Source organism: Lissotriton helveticus, chromosome 7 (assembly GCF_964261635.1).
Source record: "Lissotriton helveticus chromosome 7, aLisHel1.1, whole genome shotgun sequence".
Taxonomy (NCBI): Eukaryota; Metazoa; Chordata; class Amphibia; order Caudata; family Salamandridae; genus Lissotriton; species Lissotriton helveticus.
The window spans coordinates 538,511,209-538,532,831 of NC_136068.1; the positions used below are offsets into that span (position 1 = coordinate 538,511,209).

At 44.5% G+C, this 21,623-nt stretch overlaps 1 protein-coding gene across 4 annotated transcripts in view; it reads left to right on the top strand.

Annotated features, from left to right (window-relative positions):
• Positions 1-256: 256 nt before the first annotated feature.
• LOC144768726 (interferon-induced very large GTPase 1-like) overlaps positions 257-21,623 on the top strand; it is a 519,921-nt gene continuing 498,554 nt past the window's right edge. For all 4 annotated transcript variants that reach the window (XM_078652601.1, XM_078652603.1, XM_078652602.1 and 1 more), the window contains exon 1: positions 257-507. The gene's annotated coding sequence lies outside the window, so the exon portion shown is untranslated. The remainder of the gene's footprint in view (positions 508-21,623) is intronic.

Here is a 21,623-nt window from a genome sequence, read left to right on the forward strand (position 1 = left end):
GGAAGTTTCAGTGCTTCCAAGCTGTCATGAATAATGCTTATGAAAAAGTAATTTATAAATCTTGCAAGACTATTGTAGAGTGTGCACTCAAATACAGTCGCAAATGTAAAACTTGTTAACTCTCTTCCACTATATCTAATACCTCTCTTATTTCTGTGGGTCCTTGTAAAGTCTAACTGTTGTTCTCGTTTACTTAATACCAGGACTGCAGAATGGCCGCTGATGGGAAACCCTCTGAGATTATTAGTAGGTTACGCCGAAAGCTCACAGAAATCTTGCAGAGTGACACTGACACTGTGCTTGATGAACTAGACAGCCTGCTAATCATCACCCAGGAAGAGTATTTCAGGCTGAGTGAGTTGCCCGATCCAGAGAAAAGAGTGCGAGCAGTACTCAATACCATTCTGCAGAAAGGTGAAACAGCATGCCAGACACTTTTGGAGTGTTTAAAAAACTTGCAGAGTTCCTTTCCAACCCTGGTTCATCTATTAGAAGATTCTGAAGACGGTAAGTGTTGTAGAGAGTTTTGCCTGTATGTACGTGGGTCGAAAATGAAATGAAAACCATTTATAAAGTGGTATTTGGTCTTGCATTTGGAACATCAAATGTGTTGAAAGTAAAGATTTTATATTCTTATCTCCACTTCTACATAACTTGTTGTTGTATGCATTGTCAAGGTACAAGGCTTTGTCGTTAAGAATAGTATTTAACTATGTATACAAAATTTCAGCATATTGTGGTGGTTGATACCCTGTCGTCAGTATTTTAACAGGCCAATATTTAAAACTCAATATTGTGGTGGCATAATCATGGAAGACAGTTTTTATTTGAACTTTTCTCAATTACTGTGAGTTGAAAGTTTTCAGCTCTTAGGTGAGTGTGGTCTTCCCACTATATGCCTAGAGGAAAGTTGGATCCCCAAAACAATAGTTCTATATAATTATTGTAATTTTGTTTATAAAAATGTATTCATCAAAACTAGCTAACAAAAGAGAACATTATTCTACTAGGCTTTGGAAAAATATAATTATTGAAAATGGTCTGCTTGGCGCAAATTATTTACCTCTATCATTGTGTGTGTGCATGTGTGTGTGCGTGTAAGAAAGATTTTGTTTCTCATAACCCCAATTTATTACCGCAAATGGATATTGGTGTTTATGGCCAGCTTCACTCAGGAGTGAGCAGGCAAAATTATGTAACAGACCATCATGGAGTGCCAACTCCTTCTACTTCTACTGGAACTTTCATAGAAGTGGGATGATACCTACCAGAGCACGTAACAGAACTCTATATTGTACTTGGCAAGATGCGTGCATTGAGAAGTAGCTGACAAATTTTGTATGTTCAACTCTTGGGCCAGGTTGATGAAAATCCAAGTAAGATTTTAGCAATGATTAGTCAGGAGGTAGGACAGGAGGCATCTAGATCAAAAGGGAGTGGGGTTGGGGGTATTGGTGACAGAAAAATACCTCTCCCTAGGGATATACAGAAAGAAATCAACCTGGACCGATGCACACCAATTGACAACAAAATGCGAGGAGCGTACTTTATCTAAAAAGGACGGTAGGCTGCCACACTGGCCCACTGTTTTCCAATTATTATTCTGGGGTGACCATTGCCCTCACTATCAAACTTCCAGATCAGTACGGAGGACAACAGGTTGCAATACTGGTCCAGTCATTTTCAATTATATGTTTGGGGTGACCGGTCCCTTCTGAACGAACCTCCAGACAAAGATGGAGGCCTTTGTATGAATTTGATTCTATGGGCACAGGACCATTTGAGCCCTTTTTGAGACATTTGAGCCCTGACAAAGTACCAATGGAATGAAACGCGTTGACTGTGGTTGAATTTTAATTTTTATTATAGAATAAAGGACATTTTGGATAAACTTGAAGCTTTCTTTGACTTTCTGGTGCACCGTCCTCACCCTTACCATTTGGCTAGCTGCATGTAATCCCTGGGCAATTGTGTGAGGAGGAAAATTCTGCTGTAATCCAATGAGTCTGAGACAGTGACGGAGGACTGTTGACTGGTGGGGTGCTGGATTATTTCAACATTTGTGTGCCACAAATATGGGCATTAAAGGGATGGTAAGAGAAAAGTCTAGGCCACTGCTCCATGCTGGAATTGTTTCATCTTATCCGTAAGCCTAGGGATAGTTGCCAGCTAAATGAGACAAAATATGAGAGAAGTATATGGGAAGACAAGCCACTATAGAAGGGGAGAGCAATTTAGCCATTTGGTAGCGATTGAAACATGGTTTAATAACTGTAACAATTGACGGACTTATTGGCTCTCCTTATTCTCCTTATACTTATTCCTCTTTTGCTTCTTTTGGTCTCTACAAGGGGAAGAAATTAGAGCACCTGCTTCATCACGTGGATTGCAAACTCTCACTTACACCTCATTTGAGATTTTTACTGTGTTGTCTTCACAGGAGCTACCTATGTCAGTTATTATTTTATTGATTCCAGATGAGGACCTTCATGCATTGTGGGAGACTTTTTGCTAATAGACAGAGTGGATGCACAGTGAAGTGACTGTTCTCGGAGACTTGAACATGCTCAGAGATATTACTTCTCTCTCATTGAAGAATGTGCTGTCCATGCTTCACAATCTCAACTTCATCCACCACATTGATGGGGCCCCACATCTTGTAAGCCATCAGTTGGATTGGTTGTTAAAAAATTGGTTTTTACTCGTATGCAATTTCATTATCCCTCTCATATGGTTGGATCATTAGTTAATCTCCAAGTCTTGTGCACTTCTAGTGAACCATGGGCATTGAAGTCGAAAAAGGATAGTTGGCACCCTGAGATACCCAATAGATGTCCGCATACATTTGCGCAATGGTGGAAGAAGGATCCTGATCAGAAGGAGTGCCCTTCTACAGTAGGCAATCAACTTGGCAGCTTTAGTTCCAAGTTAGTGAATATTCCTAATAAAATGACTACAGTCCTCAGCACACGCATGAATATACAAAACATTTCATTAATAATAATTGCACACAAAAGAATGGTTCGTTATTTTCTGGACTTTGTCTTTAATTCTCTACCACCAGCCAACACACGTGTTTCGTCGATAGGAGATTACCCCGCGACTTCTTCAGGGATAAAAGAACATGATAATACAAATTTCAAAATCCAGTCATACACAGAATGTTGTGCAGTTCATTTAAAACATGGTGAAGAAACATTTCACCACTGTGCAGTTTCATATTCGGTTGATGCATACAGACAGAGGAGAAATCCCAACCTACTGTGCAAGGTGGAAAACCGTGCATCAAGTATTTTATGATTGACAATGTCTAGATCATATACTAGTACCCCACATTTGTGCTGAATGTGCCTCTACTACCAGTAATTCGTTCCGTGGTGCCCTATACTTCAGTCTTTCGCAATCCGCCATGACTATTGCGATGACTGTCGAGGACCAATACGAGACATGTGACATGTGATAAGATCCTACACCTCGCTGTAAATTACACAGTCCCTATCTGTCATGCTCGCCAATTCAATCTTTCCCTCTCACCTATAATGGAGAGCAAAACATAACCAGTACTCTTGATGTATTCTGTAGATCACTCTAACTTCTCCAGTGTTCAATAATGAAATGTTTTGTATATACATGTGTGTACTGAGGATTGTTTTCATTTTCTAAAAGACCTTAGGGTCAAGATTTGGAGGGTTTAGGGTGATTCCCCTCCCCTAGAGCACTGCAATTAATTGGGGCCTATGTTATAGAATCAAGACATACATTTATGAGTGCCAAGATTATCTTAGCACCCCAATAGGACAATAATATTTTTAATAAGTTAGTTCCAGCAAAGGGACATTGCACAATGAGGATGCTATTGGAAGGAGACAGCTGAATTATGAAGTCATTAACACACTGTTATTATGTGAGCAGGTGGCTGAAGATTAGGTGGAGCAGGAGTAGAATCTTAGGTAGTGCTTGGGTAAAATGGCTTGTAGACATGCCTAAATAGCCCTACAGAATACTGTTGTTTAGGCATAAAACAGTTTTTTTCAAAGGAGCTTGAAAAGGGAGAAGATAACCTAGTTACATTTAAGAACTTCAAAGTGCTCACCTTGCCTATCCGTATGCAATCTACGCACCTTGCTTCATGTCATTTGGTTGAAAGGTAGAATTACTTGATTAATTGGAAGGTTTTAGAGGCACCATAAATAAATATTTATACCCCTTTATTTCAATCATCACTGTTATGAGTACAGTTGGATTCCTGTATTTGAGATGTGGTCAATTAGGTTTTAACAACTGTTGATTAGGTCAGGATATTTGTCGTCACAGTAGGACCTTGACCTCTCAGTATCATCAAGGCACTCAGGCCACAAGAGGCTCTGATATATAAAAAGATCATTCATGAGAATTTTACAAAAGGATGTTGGCCCTTTCCACTGAAATAACATACATTGGCGATTCAATTTCTCTGGAAATTCCCTTTCCTATTGGATGAACCTAGGAGGTATAAAACTATCTCAAACATACCAAAGGGATGCTGGTATCAGTCTGCGGTACAAAAGGGGGTGGTGATGGACGGAGCATCCGAACCAATCAAACACTCACACCCAGTCAAAAGATCTGGGTTTGATCCATCACCGTTCTTTAGCCCACTCTGACACCCCAGTTCAGACATGGCTATATGCAAATCAGTCTGACCCTGTGCCTCATGGAAACAGTCCAGCCCGAACTGCCAAGCCATGCCTTCCCTGGACCGGAAACAAGCTTCCGAGGACCGGTTTCTGGCATTCCAGCCGTCTTCAGCCCGGCTTGCTTGAATCCAGTGGCAAAGTGAGCAAGGGACTCACGTCTGAGCATACCCTGCCACACTTATGGCGGGCAAAGCGGTACAAAAGGGGGTAGTGATGGACGGAGCATCCAAACCAATCGAACACTCAAACCCAGTCAAAAGATCTGGGGTTGTCGTCACAGTAGGACCTTGACCTCTCAGTATCATCAAGGCACTCAGGCCACAAGAGGCTCTGATATATAAAAGATCATTTATGAGAATTTTACAAAAGGATGTTGGCCCTTTCCACTGAAATAACATACATTGGCGATTCAATTTCTCTGGAAATTCCCTTTCCTATTGGATGAACCTAGGAGGTATAAAACTATCTCAAACATACCAAAGGGATGCTGGTATCAGTCTGCGGTACAAAAGGGGGTGGTGATGGACGGAGCATCCGAACCAATCAAACACTCACACCCAGTCAAAAGATCTGGGTTTGATCCATCACCGTTCTTTAGCCCACTCTGCCACCCCAGTTCAGACATGGCTATATGCAAATCAGTCTGACCCTGTGCCTCATGGAAACAGTCCAGCCCGAACTGCCAAGCCATGCCTTCCCTGGACCGGAAACAAGCTTCCGAGGACCGGTTTCTGGCATTCCAGCCGTCTTCAGCCCGGCTTGCTTGAATCCAGTGGCAAAGTGAGCAAGGGACTCACGTCTGAGCATACCCTGCCACACTTATGGCGGGCAAAGCGGTACAAAAGGGGGTGGTGATGGACGGAGCATCCAAACCAATCGAACACTCAAACCCAGTCAAAAGATCTGGGTTTGTCGTCACAGTAGGACCTTGACCTCTCAGTATCATCAAGGCACTCAGGCCACAAGAGGCTCTGATATATAAAAGATCATTTATAAGAATTTTACAAAAGGATGTTGGCCCTTCCCACTGAAATAACATACATTGGCGATTCAATTTCTCTGGAAATTCCCTTTCCTATTGGATGAACCTAGGAGGTATAAAACTATCTCAAACATACCAAAGGGATGCTGGTATCAGTCTGCAGCACTCTCTATGCCAACTTCAAAGACTCAGAAAAACTAGTTAGTTACCAGTCTGTGTTGCACCTCACCCCTGACATTGTCTGTGCTGCACCTCACCCCTGGGACTAAACTAGCAATTGCTGGTGTTAAGGACACCTAGGTTTAGAGAGCAGATGAGTGCAGTGGCAGTCTTTATATTCTTTGGCACAACAGGTGCCTTCCAACACAGTTAGCTGCCGCTTGTTGCTGGAATGGATAGAGAGTATACTCGGAATGATGGTGCTGACCATGAAGAAAAGCAGGCGGGGACTTTCCTGTTAGATGGCAGAGACCTAATGCAACTAGGTCATAATAGAGTAAGTCCCAAGAAACGTTTGATAATTCGTAGGCATGTAAACTGTCTCCCCTGGTTTTTAAAATCAATATGCATTGCTGGTGTTGGTGTCACCCTATTCGTAATGTTGGAAACAAGAGAAGAAAGGATGTTGGCATATTTTTCTGCCATTAAGGATAGAATGCTGGGAAACCACCTGGTGTTGAATGTGGCAAAATATAACATTTTGATAGTCGATATTGGACCGTCCAGGCGATCTCCCCTCCCACTGGCCTGGCTCACTGGGTTTTCTTCACAATATGAAATAAAGAGTAACAACTTTGGCCCTGTGGCTCGAGCACGACCTCCGAATGGACCTACAGACCTCTGAGGTGGTTGGAGTGCGTGTTGATATTAGTATCCTGCCGTTTTGGGATTTTAGAAAATGGGCATCCCTGATTCGTGCTACACTTCTGTCCAGATTAGACTGCATAAACTCACTATGCCTTGCATACCTGGACAATGAACCAGAGATAATGGATTTAAAAATAAGTAAAAGTGGATAATTTTCAAGCTGAAACTATAACAATATTACCCAAAATATGGCATGGCATTGGCTCTTGGTCAAAGCCCCAGACAAACGTCAAGTCCTGACAATGGAACACAGAACACTGTAGATGAAGAAGCCTGTCTTCCTCAACCACGTCTTTTAGAAACATGAGTCTGTCAGATTTTTGTGCTCTGGCAAGGGCCTGCTGCTCAACACCTTGACAGTTGGAAAGCTGCTGGGGTACATTTTTGCATTCATCGACTGGTGCAACATTTTGAAATATCCTTCCAACCAAACTCCGAGAGTAAGCCAACCTCTCCAGTTTCAGGAAATCTTTCAAAACCTTTTTATTTATAGACCATTTCCCTACCTGTGCTTGAAGGAAAGTAAAGGTGACTAATGGTGATTAGTCTACCTTTCAAGCATATTACATTGGTATCTCTAACAACTGCTTTCTGACACAGTAATATTCTTCCCTTCAGTGGTTCCTTCTTTAGCAGAATCAGAATTTTTCTCTGATCTTTACTGGCAAAGGTCATCAGTTACTACTCTCCTTACCTGTATTTCCGATGGGTACTAATAACTGCCTTTAGAATATTCGAGGTCACCATACCGGATCCACAGATGTTTTCCAGCAGTGCTCTCACATGCTGAATGTTGGCTCAGTGTAGCTCCTCAGCGACTGTGTACCTCCAAGAAATATCTTCATGGCGCCATAAATAAGCGTCATCCCTGTGCTCTGATGTCAGTTCCTTTCTTATAGGATCCAGAGCTCTGCTCCCAACTTGTCAGTCTCTGATGATTAAAAAATACTTTAAATGGCAATATGCTAGGGAAAAGATAACAGGATTCAAACTTTGTTGAGTCCGCAGAGGGCAGATGCCTGTCACAGACCAAACAGCATATATTTAGGGTGCTTGGTCTCTGGTCACGCCTCAAAATTGTGTGATAGGTATGCCATTCTGCACCCGGTGTTGTACTGGGATCATGAGGCAAAGCGGTCAAAGACCAAATCCCAATCCCTATCCAATTCGCAGGGCCGCTTCTGATCCCAATCACAAGGTTGCTCCTTTAAAAAGTCCAGCTCCTGTTCAAAGTCTTCCCGTATATCCAAGTTAAAGATGTGCTATAATCGCAAAAATGTCAAATGGGACACAACCGTATACTGACACTGACATTTGAGCCTCGTTTGCCTTTCAGTGTCACTCTTAGTGCCACCCTGATGGCAACATGGACTAAGCACTGCTTTAGCCCACTGGTAGTTGACCTCCCAGTTATCGGAATTTACTGACAAATCATCCTACACAGAAAAGCCTGGTAGGCCATGTATTGGCAACAAAAGTGAATTTGAATTCTGTTCTTACCAACCCTCTGGCTAGAGAGTAAACAAAAATTGATGCTTTTGGAAAGAAAATGTCCTCCTCGACTACCTTGGACCTTAGATCTCTTAATAGAATATGCCTTTTTGGTAGCTACATCCATGCTTTGAGAGACCTGGACATCCGTCGAAGCCCTCAGGTTCTCATTGACCTAAACAATACAAAGTGGCCAGGACGTAGCCAAGTTTTTCACGCCCTCCTGGACACTCGATACCTACTGGCACTAGCGTTGTGTTTAGAAGGCACACCTTGATGAGACCAATTGAATTTTCAGAAGCCGTGTAAACATCCCTAATGGGCATACCCTGTCCAGGTTATTTAGAGAAAGGGATGATTTAGCAGTAGACCAATTTAAGGGCAGTCAAATCACAGCTTGATCATGGGGTATTTTGGTCTAAGCCAAGCAACCTAACAGCAGTAAAGACATTTTATAGGCTATAATAAGGGGCTAGCTTACCATAAGCACCATCCCTCCTAACCTGTGTAGTAGACTCAGCTTTTTCACGGCAGAGAACTTGGCAGCAGCTAAGACGGTTTGCATCTGCATGTGCAGCTACCATTCCAACTGCTCCTCCGCTGGTGTAGCAGCTACACAACTGCTTTAGTTTGCCCTCAAAGGCACATGGCCAGCCAGTAGGAGGCAGGTTATGGGATTTCCTCCACAGCTGGAGACTTTTCACATTGGAGAGTGGGGGTTAGTCAAAGGGGCTTCCTTTCTTCTCCACCTTCCCCTTCAGGGGATCACTATGTAATCCTGATGCAGGAAGTGAACCTTCTCCTTACTAAGAGGGCGATGGAACAGGTGCCTGGCTCAGAGACAGGAGATGGGTGATACCCATGCTACCTCCTCGGACAGAAGAAAGATGGAGGCCTCAGGCCTATTTTGGACCTCTGGCCATTGATTGCCTTTCTGAGGATGGAGAAATTCAAAATGCTCACTCTGTCACAGATTCTTTCTGGTTAGACCCAGGAGACAGGATGGTGTCCCTAGACTTGCAGGGCCCGTCCTGCAGTCCTACAGCAACAAGCTGAAGTTTCCAGTGCAGTCAGCACATTTCCAATTTGCTCTTCTCCCCTTTAGCCTTACTTTGGTCTCTCAGGTATTCACAAAAGTGATAGCAGTAGTTGCTGCCCATCTTCTGAACTCAGGTATGCATTCATGCCACTACCTCGATGACTGGCTGCTAATGTCGAGCTCTCCACAGTCAGGCACGGGTCACCTCTAGATGATGGCCCATATATTGACATATTTGAGGTTTATCATCAACAAGCCAAAGTCCCACCAATGCCCTACTCAGAGGTTATAATTTATTGGGACGATCCTGAATACACTGACATTCTACGCATTGTCACTGCTGCAGTGAGCCTGGGAACATGTAGGATATGCTCTTGTTGTTTCAGGATCAGTTCTGGTCTTGATGAGGATGGCTCTGAAGCATTGTGGTCTCCTGTCTTTGTGCTTTCTCCTCATTCTGAACACTAGGTGGCACATGTAGGCCCTGCAGTGGAACCTCACATCCCAATGGGCCCTGCACTAAAGCCACCACTCCAACTCCATTCTGATGTTGCAGGAGATGGCTCAGGACCTGCAATGGTGGATGACAAGTGCCAGTGTGACCTGTGGTAGGCCACTCTCCCTTTCCCTCTCACAGTTGTGACAGATGTGTTACTGCTGGGATAGGGTGGTAAATTGGGATAGGTGGAGATTAGGGAACCTCTGGTCTCTGGTGAGGAGCTGAAAGTCCAGGCATTGGTCTGGCCCTGAAAGCCTTCCTGCACTCCTTCATAGGGAACTGCTGCAGGCCCTTATGGAAAACATGACTGCTATGTGGTTCTACATTAAGCAGGGCATGGATTGTGTGTCAGTTTGCCCTACATCTCTGGAAGCAGCCTGAAAAACACAGATCTTGTTAGTTACCAAACACCTAGTGCGGTCCCTGATTGCTAGTCCTGTCGAACTGAGCAGATGTTGTCTGGTAGACCAAGAGTGGTGTCTCCATCTCGAAGTGACAGATAGTTTCTTCGATCAATGGGATACCCTCTGGGTAGATCCGTTTGTTACTGTTAAGAGCAGATAGTGCCAACTTTGAAACATTCCAGATGAGATGTCACACCATGCACCTGTACACGATTCCATCACTACCTCTTCTATCTCGAGGAAAATCAAGGTGGGTCTGGCCTAAATCATCTCAATTGCCCTGGGCTGTGTCTGGGGAGTATGGTACCCAGAGCTGCTTAACATTTACCCTCTAATCCGGCTACCACTTTTGCATGGCCTTCTATTTCAACAAAATGGCATACTTCTGCATGCTAATCTCCACAACTTACCCCACCATGTGTGAAGATTGAGCGACAGCAATTAAATGCTTTCAATGTATTTATTGTATTTATTTGAAAAGTTTTGTATAGCACTGGCTAGACCCGGAGGTATCAGAGCGCTTTACATTAGGTAGGACGTTGTTTTAGAACATTGTTACATAGTTACATCAGTTGCTGGAGCGTCGCATAACATAGAAAGGGAAACTGTACAACATAGTTACACGAGTTACTAAAGCATAACATAACAGAAAAAAACGGCAAGGGGTTCAATGCATTGACAGCGGTCCTGTTGTTATTATTGTGATCACACATCGCTCCACTAAGTCCCTATATAACCCGCGCTAGGAGAAATGTGTTGTGTGGTGTTTTGACAGGCATACCAGTGCTCTGCAAGCTAAATGTTCATATGTTTTTTTGTCTGTTCTCACCTTAGCCCATCAAGGACTTGGAACGTACACAATAAAAAGTTATCTGTTTGCTCCATCTGCTTTTCTCTGTTTACATAACCAACTGCCTTTATTCACAGGTTCTACTGCATTTCACAAAAGGTTTGAGTTATCATCTCTCCAAGTTCATTTCTTGTACAACAATGGGATTTGAATGTAGTTTTGACATTCCATATCTGCACACTGTTCTAGCCAATGCATAGCTTCTCCTTACTACTCTAGGCAATCAAAACTGTTTTCCTTATCACTGTCACATTAGTGTGCCTTGTCAGTGAGATGCAGGCTCTTTTACTACAACTGCCATATACCACCATCTTCGCAGACACATGGGATGCTGAGGACCTAGGTGGGCTTTCTAAGATGGGTTGTGACTTTCTTTCTCTTAGGCCAAGTCATCACTCTGTCAACGTTTTTAGGTATGCCTCCCTCCTCTCTCGCTGGAAGAATAGAGTCACCATTGGCTGTACCCTAAAAGAGTCAGTTTATATTGACAGTGCAAAGGTGCATCCTGTGGATGACTGGATCTTTATAGGATTTTCGGAAGCAATAGTAGAAAGGTGGTGTAGAAAAAGAATCTGCAAAGGTGGCTAGTCCTTTGCATCAAAGTCTACTATACACAGGCTAAGAAGGAACCATGACAGGGCCTGTGTGGGTCATTCTGCCAGAGTCAAGGCCACAATAAGAGCATTGGCAAGGGACTACCTGTGCTCAACAACTGCCAGGCCACAACATGGTCACCGGTGCACACATTTACAAAAAACTTCTGGCTTCTGGGTAGGCCACCTGGCCTTTCAGTCCTGCAGGACTTTCTGGTCTGAGTCTACCCACAAGATCATCCACCTTTTGGAAGTACTGCTGTGGTAGCTATCCTTAAAGGTGAGGAATCTTCAGTTAGAAGTAATTTCCCACTTTCTTCCCCCTCCCTGTTCAATGGAGAGGACTCTTTATCAAGGGAATTCGAGGGAAGGGGAAAGCACTCTGTGGAGGGTGAAGAAAGAGAAAGATTAAAGAAAGTGACACTGTGCACGAGTGGTGCTTATATGTTGCTCTACTCTATCACTTTGGGGTGGTATGACCCCCACTAATCTTGCTGTCATCACTGTATCTCCTAGAACATGGCACATTTTAGTACTTTTTGTGCTTAAAAGATATGAGAATTTTTTTGCTGTGGTATCATCTGTGTTAAGGTGGGAATATCATTGTTGGCCGAGCCATTAATAGCTGCATAGCTGTGTAAAATGGCAGAATGCTCTGCTGTCTAAGGTGGGGACCAGTGTTGGTTGATTTCCTTGGAACATTTCCCCAGAGCAAATGCTTCTTTTTCAGAAGGCAATCCGCTGCTTCACACCTTCCAAATGTATGTTGTTCCTCTTTCCCTTCTTGTTGCCACCTGCGTTCTGCTGGCTCTTCTCTCCCATAGAAGGAAATACATAAATCTTTTCACTATAAAAAGGGCAACATTACCTGGGTTGTCTCTGCTTAATTGTTATTCTTTCTGTCATTTAATTTTACTTCTATCTTTCCTATCTTTTGCTTTCTTCCTTACCACGCTTTTATCTCATATTTCTGTCTCTCACTTCTTTTAATATATAGAGAGGGATACAATAAAAACATAGATACATAAACATATATAGGGATTTTCGGTCACTCGCTTAAGCCACTGTTCAAGTGTAAATCACATTTTGCTTCTGCCAGCCACAGTGTAAAAGTAAAAGGTAGGGTGATGCATCAGCCAACTTCAGCCATTGGCTTGTGCCCAAGTGCACACATACCTAAAAAATTGCCTGCTTCAATCTCCTGGTTGTAAGCCAAACTCTTTTGCTATTTCTGCTTTCATCTCTTAATTTTTAGTGAATTTATTTAGTGGGTCAGCTGTTTCCTATGCATGGCATCTGTAGACTGCATGTTTTACTTATTGCACTTGTAATGTCTATTGCATATGTTTTCAAAGAAATAAAATTAAACAAAACACAATGCAAGCGTGCATGGCTAGATCTGGTGCCTTTGACCAGTGCTTGTTTTTTTGTGTCTAGTAGATTCTGACTTCATTAAACCTTAAAATGATATTACAAGCACTATCATCTATTTGAACTACTTTCGTTTTTATAAAAAAAACAGTCATTGATCTGTTACTACTTACTATTGATTAGTAATGTGATTAAAATAATTCCAAGGCACATACTTACAGATCAAATGTCTTCTTTCTCAGTTGTATTCATATAGCTTGTAGTATGGTTAATTTGCCCTCCCCTTTCTCTTCACTCAGATGCAGATATGGCCCAACTATAGGGCGCAAAAGCAACGCAACTCTTAAGTTATATTAATCAAGCCACACATGGCCACCTTGAGCGGCTTGATAAATCTAGAGTAACGCAATGCTGCACAAATCACTAGATTGTGTTACTCTGCCCCAGGAAGGTGTTCAGTTGGTGGAGGATGAGTGTTCCCATACACCCATTACATTTCTAGAATTGCCTTCTTCTCAGGAATTCATTAATTTTAGCCAGATCAGACATTCTACAATTTAATTAACACATTTACTCAATAGTCAATAATCTTTATTCGGTTTCAGATATTAAAACCATAACATCACACAATACATATAAAATACAGTAATGAATCTGGTAAAAATAAACAGCCCACACACAGCACTGCCTGTGAGTTAAGATATCTGTACCAATCCAACCACTGACTTTAGGTTACATGAGCGCTACAACAATAAAAACAAATTATCAAGGGTTTTGCGGGGGTAGAGTTAAGTTGAATGGGCTGGTTAGTTGCAGCTAGATCTAAGTCTGATGGCGGACTTTAAAAATTCAAGTACATAAAACACAGTGCTACCTGCCAACATTTGTAGATAAATAAAAGCCGGGCGTACCTCCCTAAAATTAACTCTTTTCAAAATTGGAATTATAAAAGACTTTTTATGAGTTTCACAAAAACTGCAAAACATCATAAAAGGGGTCATGTCCTGTGGAGATTGACCAACGCAGCCACAGGACAAGACAGTTTGGCCCTTAATACAGCCTTGGGATGAGCAAGGAGGAGGTGAAAAAGGTCAAACCTGAACCTTGTGAGTAGGAATCTGTCATGCGAGTTTATAAGTCCCAGTAGGTAAGGCTCCGCTGATTTGGTAGCACCGGAGCCCAGAACTCCATGTTGGACATGTAAAGATCGGGTGGGATGCCGCCCAGACCGGGGGCCTTGTTTCGCGTCATACCTGCTATTCCCCGTCTCATCTCTTCCTCCAAGACGGTTAGTATGGACCTTTCATTTTCTCCCCTAGTGGATGATATCTGGGTTGTGGAACCACCCAAACATACCCGCATAATGGCCAACCCAGTCATCCTCTGTGATGTACGCATCAAGAGCACTAGTGGTCTCTACTCCCAGAATTGGGCTGTTAATTATGCCCCAGAACTTAGTATTGTTCCTAATGGTACTAGGCTCCATTAGTTTCCCCCGGGCCTCCTCCTTCAAGATTTCTTTACGCTTTTAAGGGCCATTTTATACTGTGTTCTACGGGTCATAACTAGTCCTCTGTCTCTTGGGATAGCATACAGAGCCGCCTTGAGAGACCTAGCTGCACGAGAACATGTTATATCGAACCATTTCGGGGGCCTATCTCGTTGTTTATTCATGGCGGACATCATCAGTAGGTCAGTGATGGAGCGTTAAATAAGTTTAAACGCTTTAACTACTTGGACGTCCGGGTGGATCGGGCCGACAAACAAATCTGGATTTCCTATTGGCATTTGGCTGCATCATAGACGTAGCCAAATCTGTGCCCATTTTAGCCTCCTACCCCTATCTGTGGGTTGTAGGGCCCCTCCACCCCTACTCCCCTTCTTAAGAACCAGTGCAAGCCAACTGGATTTAAGGCACAGAGGATTGTGATCTCTAAATACTTGCATTAATTGAGAAATCTGATATTAGATGGAATAAAAGGGTGGAAACAAGAATGAAGTCAATAAACAAGTCATTACCATGACCTTTGAAAGTTGGTATGAGGGCACTCTGAGCAGAATCCTACTTGTCAATCACAGATTATAGATCAAAGTCACATATGAAGGCGTTGAGAAGGTCTGCCTGTCCGTGATGTTCCAAATGCCCTCCCGGATAGCGTGGGCAGTTAAAAACGCCTAAACCCTGATTATTTGGATCCCCACAAGGGTGAACATTAAAATCACCAACCAGCACGATATTAGGGGTGAAACTAGAGGAAGTACTAAAAGCGTCCAGAAATGTACCCAGCCGAGCTATATTACATGTCACAGGGAGGGAGGAAACAGCATTAAAAAAAGTTTGAAGCAACAAACTGGTGGACCTTGGTGAGAAGAGCAGGGCCTGCAGGCATTGATTATCAGTGTTCAGTTCTGCTTTCCACTTTCCAGCCTAAGAGATTCATATACCACAAGTCCCCCCTTGGCTCGACCTTAGCTAGACGGGCTTGCAGGGACAAAGAAAGATTTATACCCTTCCAGCAAAAAAGAATTGTCCACAGCCCAAGACTCCTGTAAGCAAATAATGTTGAACTCCTGGACAAAGCTGTGCCATTCTGGGACTGGGAACGTGCTTTGTAAACCGGCTACATTCCAGGAGATGAGGGAGAGGTGTGTTGTGTCCCTGGAATGGGGGCCCAAATGTTCTCCTTCCACTTGGTTTGTATGATCCAGGCATGGAGAAATTGTCGCTGGGGGCAGGGACCCGAGTCCTCCCAGTCAATCGCAGACCTCAAGGAGGCCCAAGGGGGCAAAGGCATTAAAAGGTGGGACAGGGCACATGGTCTGGTGCCACTCATAGGATGGAGTACTCAATAATCTCCTCGGAAGCAATGGATTTTTTGATGGTGCCAGGAACATTGGTCTATAAAAAAGTCGATGGGAAGAGCCAAAAACAAGGTGGAGGGCCTGTGGGGGCACGAGCATTAGCCGCATGGAAACCTCTCTCTGCCAGATGGGGTTGATTGAAATTGTTAATAATACAATCCCCATCATTGCTCTTTTTTGACCCTCCTATCCAGACCTCCCGTCGTACCTTAATAATGTTTCTTTCCACCCTATATACTAGAGAAGTATTGCTATTTAGCCAGTGCAGGACTTTATTTTTCAATTGTTGAAAAACTTCGGTGGAGCCTGGCTTCAGCACTGGAACATTTCCCAGGACTACTACATATGGTGTTGCTTTGAAGGCGGGGGAGAGGGTAAGTCAATGTGGCTTGGGCCTGCATGCTGGCTACCCATCTCCTCTGTTGCTGAAATAGAATCCTCACATCCAGCAACTTCCCTCTGTGTGAACATATCACCACCTTAGTTTTCCAAGCTCCTTGTCCTTTTCGCCTGTGGATATTCCCTTGAAGGTGGGTTGGGTCATGCTCCTGCGCAGAGAATTACTAACTGCACCTGCTAGATCACCCTCCCTCGGTCCTGCCTTCAAGGTAGATTGATCCTGGACCATGTTAACACCATGGCCTGGGGGACCGAATGGGCGACACTGGCTATATTTTTCGCCTTGCTGTTCTGTTGGGACCAAGAGGAGAGTTCCCTCTCAATTAAAGTGAGGCATTGTTTGATGGGTTCCAGTTTAGTATCCAGCCATTCCAAAAGAGTTCCCACACAAGCTTCCAGCATTGCTGCTATCTCGTCTTTCGACGGAGCTCCTGTTCCCAGGAGGGTTGGAGTTAAAGGATCCGCCTTGAAACATTTTGCCTTGGCCCCCACCTTTGTTCATTTGCCTTTAGCCCAAGGACCCGGTCCTCTGACAGGTCCCTCCTGAACCTCCTTTCGAGCGACTACTGTTGCCACTTCAGGATAAGTTGCCAACTGGCGAAGTCCCGACAGACAGACAGTCGCTGTATGTGCCTCATTGGATACCCTCCCCCACTCCTGGATTTCAGGGCTTTCATTTTGTCTGGGAGAAGGTGGCACAGATGCGGTCAGATTTCCCTGCTCCATGATACTTAACAAGGAGACCTGACCTGACCTGCATTAGAGCGTGTACATAGTTGGTGTATTGGAGAGCGAGAGAGGCACTTGGCTACCAACTCAATTTCAATGTCAAGGACCCCAGCTGCTCTCCTCAGGAAACAATCCATGGTTGAGGGGCCAGTTGGGTTAGTGTAGTGGTCTTCCACTTCCCCACAATGCCGGGCTGGATAGGGAACGAGAAATTTGTAGCCGGGAAAACAAAGCCTCATTAGTCAAGAATAGCAGGGATCTCTACGATGGACTAAGTCAAGGGGTGAACAAGAGCCTTCCCAGAAAGTCAAAGATTAATGTAATAATGGGTAGATTGCAACAAGGGTTAAGAGATCAGTACCTGCAGTGCTCAACAGGCAGCCCCCTTCCTCATTGGATGCACATGCTCCTCGGCAGGCAAACGCCCAACTGAGTTTAGCTTTGTGCCTCGGTTCTGATGGTCCTGGCCCTGGTCCTGGTTCAAATCCTCACCGAAATCCTGAATTCGTCCTAGACTCCCTCATCCGCTGTAGCTGCCACAAGCCAAAAGGAAACCAAGAGAGGCGCCCGGCCCAGCCTCCTCCAGGCTCTGATTGGCCGACCCAGGCATGTCCAGTGAGGCAGGCACGTGTGCGGCTCACGGGCCGCAAGGAATGCCTGGTGTTGTCCCCCAGGGTCCCAGTAATGTGCTTCTCTCTCCCACGCTGCAGGAGGCTCAGTGGATTTTTGTGCGCCCCCACGTGCAGTGAGGCAGGCACGTTGGTGGCTCATGGGCCGCAAAGAAAGCTGGGAGTTGTGGTCCCCCTGAGTCTCAGTAATGAGGTTCTCTCTCCATTTACTCTTTTTACAAGACTATTTGCTATTGGGAAACAAAGGGCAGTTTTTAGATGAGCTACAGACATCACATTTGAATTTCACTCAATGTAAACTGTCCCTTGCAGCACAAATAAGCAAAAATTGTACTTTACTGTCCGTCATTGAATCTCAAATCTCTGTACTTTGTCAGACTCCTTCCTAAATCATCCTTGTGCCATAGAACAATTATTGTAGTCCACAATTTTTGAGGGGGGTTATTGTTTAACGTCTACCCAATTTATCGTCAATGACACTGTCAAGGACAGAATGCAGAGTAGTCTATTGAATCCTTTTTTGATTGAGGAAAGGGTGACTTCTTTCAGTAGCCACTTTATCGCCCTGAACAGAATAGTATATGTGAAAGGTGTTAAAAGTTTTCTAAAGAGAGACCCAGTTAAGAAGGGAAATCCACAAAGGGGAAGCCACCTCCTAGGCAAACGTGTAGCCATTGACTGAAGATATAGAATAATACTGAAAGGCAAAAAATAAGAGAATTAATGTGTTGTGACACATCTTCCTCTTAAAGTTAAGTCAATTATGTATGAATCAAAGACGATTTGACATCGCATGATACTCTCTACTTCATCTTGGATTGGGAACCTTCCATAACATTCTATGGATAGAGCACTGTCTTGGAATAGGATCATTATAAAGCTCGTCCACATCCCTTTCCAGAAAGTCATGGTGTATATTTAGTAAACAAACAAGAAACTCAAATATTGACAAGTTTATTTCTGTGCTGAATTCCAGAGTTCTGCCCCTGGGCTTTATGCCTGGTGTTCCCGTGGAACGCCCCTCCGTGTGATCGAAAGGGCAGGGATGCATGAACAGTCCAGGGAGCGCCAGTGCTCTGCCATGCACTGAATGCAACATCTTGAGACATTCGGCTCAGCGGAATGTGGAACACTTCTATCTTTGGTAAAGGCACATGATCTTCAGTACTTTTTGATATTGCTGTCAGCATAGATGTAATATACACTCAGGGTGATATTTATGTATGGGTTGTGTCACCTTTGCACCACGAAAAAGGGGTGCATGCACAACCCAGCCCTAAAATGCAATATATCAAGCCACGCAAGGCCACCTTGTGTTGCCCTGAGTGGCTTGATCAATCCAGAATAACGTAACACAGCTCGAATTGCTGTGTTGTGTTACTTTGCCCCAGAGAGATGTTCAATTCTCACGCAAAACCCATGAATTTTGACGCCTTCCCATATTTTTCATTACTGGTAGACCAGGGAATGCACCAAAATGCTAAACCTTCCCAGAGTAGGCATAACAAGGAGAAATATCTTTATTTCTCTTCCTTTGTACCTCTTTCTATGTGTGCTACATTTTGCAGCACACATAAAAAGAGGAAAATGCCTCGGGAGATTGTTTCCGTGCAGGAATGTGTCCCTTCCCGCACAAAAAACAATCCTGCTTACAACACAGGCACCCTTGCACCATGGTCAAGAGTGCCTGCATTGGTGCTAGGTAGCACATTGAGTGCCAGCCCTGGAAAAAGGCAGGAATGTGCCACATTGTGTTAAATACGGTGCATTCCTGCCCATTTTCCTGTCGCGCTGTATCAGTCCTACATAAATATGGTCCTGAATTCCTATTTCGCATTTGATAAATCGTTATCCTCATTATACATGTCTTCTGTCAAGGGAACCGCAGTGTCTTTTTCAATGCATTTTTCAGAGACTCATTTTCCCTTATGACATGTTTTCATTGAGATTGCCCTATACTGCATTGGGTCAAGGCTTATACCACATCCTGTATATCTTCTTTCTCAAATTTGGTTTGTCAAAAGTTTTTGGGGGGAAGAGGCAATGTGCTACTATGTTTCTCATGCCTGGAAGACATGTTACCCTTCTTGATTAAGTATCAATCTAGGCATTCTGGGAGTGGTTGTGTGTGAAACCTGTGGGGGAAGCAAAAATGGGATGTTTATAATTAGTTGTGATTTTGAAAGGTATAACGTGTACCATGCTTAATAATATGCTAGTCATTCTTGTTCAGTCAAATAGTTCAATGTCTCCCTCTTTGGTGCTTAAAAGCTGAAGCCACAATGCTTTCCTTTACCATTCAAGTGAGAGTTGCACCAAGCTCCTAGCGGTGGTGTTAGTTGTTACAGTACTGTGTCTAGATAACTTCAAATCTTTCTATGGTCGGCGCCTTGCAGAATTCCTTGTTTAGGTCGAGCATTCAAGACCTCCTGTATATATTTAAGTATATACTTATATGTGAATGTACTTTGTGGGCTCTGGAGATCAGCCCTAGGACTTGTCTGGTTCTGCTTAGAGACTTTTTTTTTCTGTTCAACTGCCTCTATTTAACTGTCTTGATAGAAAACGACCAGTAGAGGTCAGTAAAATACCAGAATTGTTTTTCGGCTGAGGGACTTTCTTTTTTTTTTTTTATTCTGGCAACTGCCTCTATTTAACTTTCTTGATAGAAAATGACCAGCAGGGGTAAGTAAGATACCAGAATCACTTTAGGATTATCTAGATTCCAGGCCATAGAAGTTGTCTTCCACATGCACCCGTAGACAATATTTTTTTAAAATCTTGTATTTTGAGTGATATGCCCACCGAAGGCCCTGATTCTATTTTAAAAACAGAGCTTTGGACTATACCATTTCCAGCTGAAAGGCAATATTTCTCTTCATGTGTTCCCATACCTAGCATGTCACACAGTTTGGTGCTTACTTTACCTCCATGTTAAAGAACAGTAGATGTTTCAACACCCAGGCTAATGTGCTTAATAGCTAAATACATATAACTTCCCAAAGGCGAGACCGATTGCATTGCTAATGCTTGTTATCCTATTGAACACTTGATGGCACTGCTCTGACCATACATACTTTGTAAAAGGAAATCCAAAAGAGGTCTTAGAGGTTCCACAATTCAGGCAAAATTCTTTACAAATTTAGAAAAATATTTAGTTAAAACTGAAAATGACGGGGGGAGGAGCCAAGCTCGCGTCCGTGATGGCCGCGTTTTAGCTCGGCTCCGTTCGCTTTCCTGCCTGGAACGTCTATCCTGTGTCTTATCCTGCCCCGGGAAGTATTCTTTGATAGACTATGGAACTACGACATTTCGCTGGCACTTACCGTCTGATCCGCCTGTTCCTAGGTGCCGCGGATCCTGAGCTGCGCCCTTGTTCGCTTCGGGGCCTCCGGAGCGGGCGGGCCTGAAACTCCTCGGCGGCGCCCGGGCGGGGCGGAGCGCTGTAGCCGACCCTTGGTGGCGGTGTGGGCTCGGTCGGAGAGGCCGATGTGCAATTAGACCGGTGACGGCTCTCCGGGCCTGACCGGCGATCCTGCGGCCTGGTGTTGAGGCGCTGCCTTCCATGGACGGGGGTTGACCATGTATGTGGCTCGTCTCCCCTTTGTTCTCCTGTCCGGCCATCTTGAGTCCCTCCGCCCGGACTCGGAGAACGGAGCCGGTGGCGTGGGGGAGCCGGCGACCCTCCTTATCCTGGTGGCCCGCCTTCCTGCCCTGGGGGTGCCTCTGCTTGTGGTCGGCTGTATCCTGTGTGACCCCGCCTGTGGCCGGACGGGGGTTGGAGATTGCCGCGGCCCCGCCGGGCTTCCAAGATGGCGGCCGGCTCCCTGTCTCTCAGCCGGGCCGAGACTGGCGATGCTGGTCCGCCGCATGGCACGTTTGCTGAATACCGTAAAGGTGAGCCTACGCTTGGCGACATTTTCGCCGCCTTGCGCTCCTGGAGTGCTTCTATGACCACACCTATCGCTGGACTGGATGATGATCATTTTGCCGGGCCTGCTGGGCCCCCCCCGGTGTGTGCGGCTTCATCGCTGCTGTGTGCTGCTGGGACTTTCCTGGAGGTCGTGGACCCGGCGGCTGCCGCTTGTTTGGGTGTACGGATACCCGCTGCTCTCAATCATCATGTGATTTCCCCTGTGCTGGGGGTCCGCCGGCCGGGTCCCGTCCGGACCGGTCTCGTTGGATCTCCCATTCCTTTTTTGCCTCGAATGGCCGCACGAAGATCCTGTGAT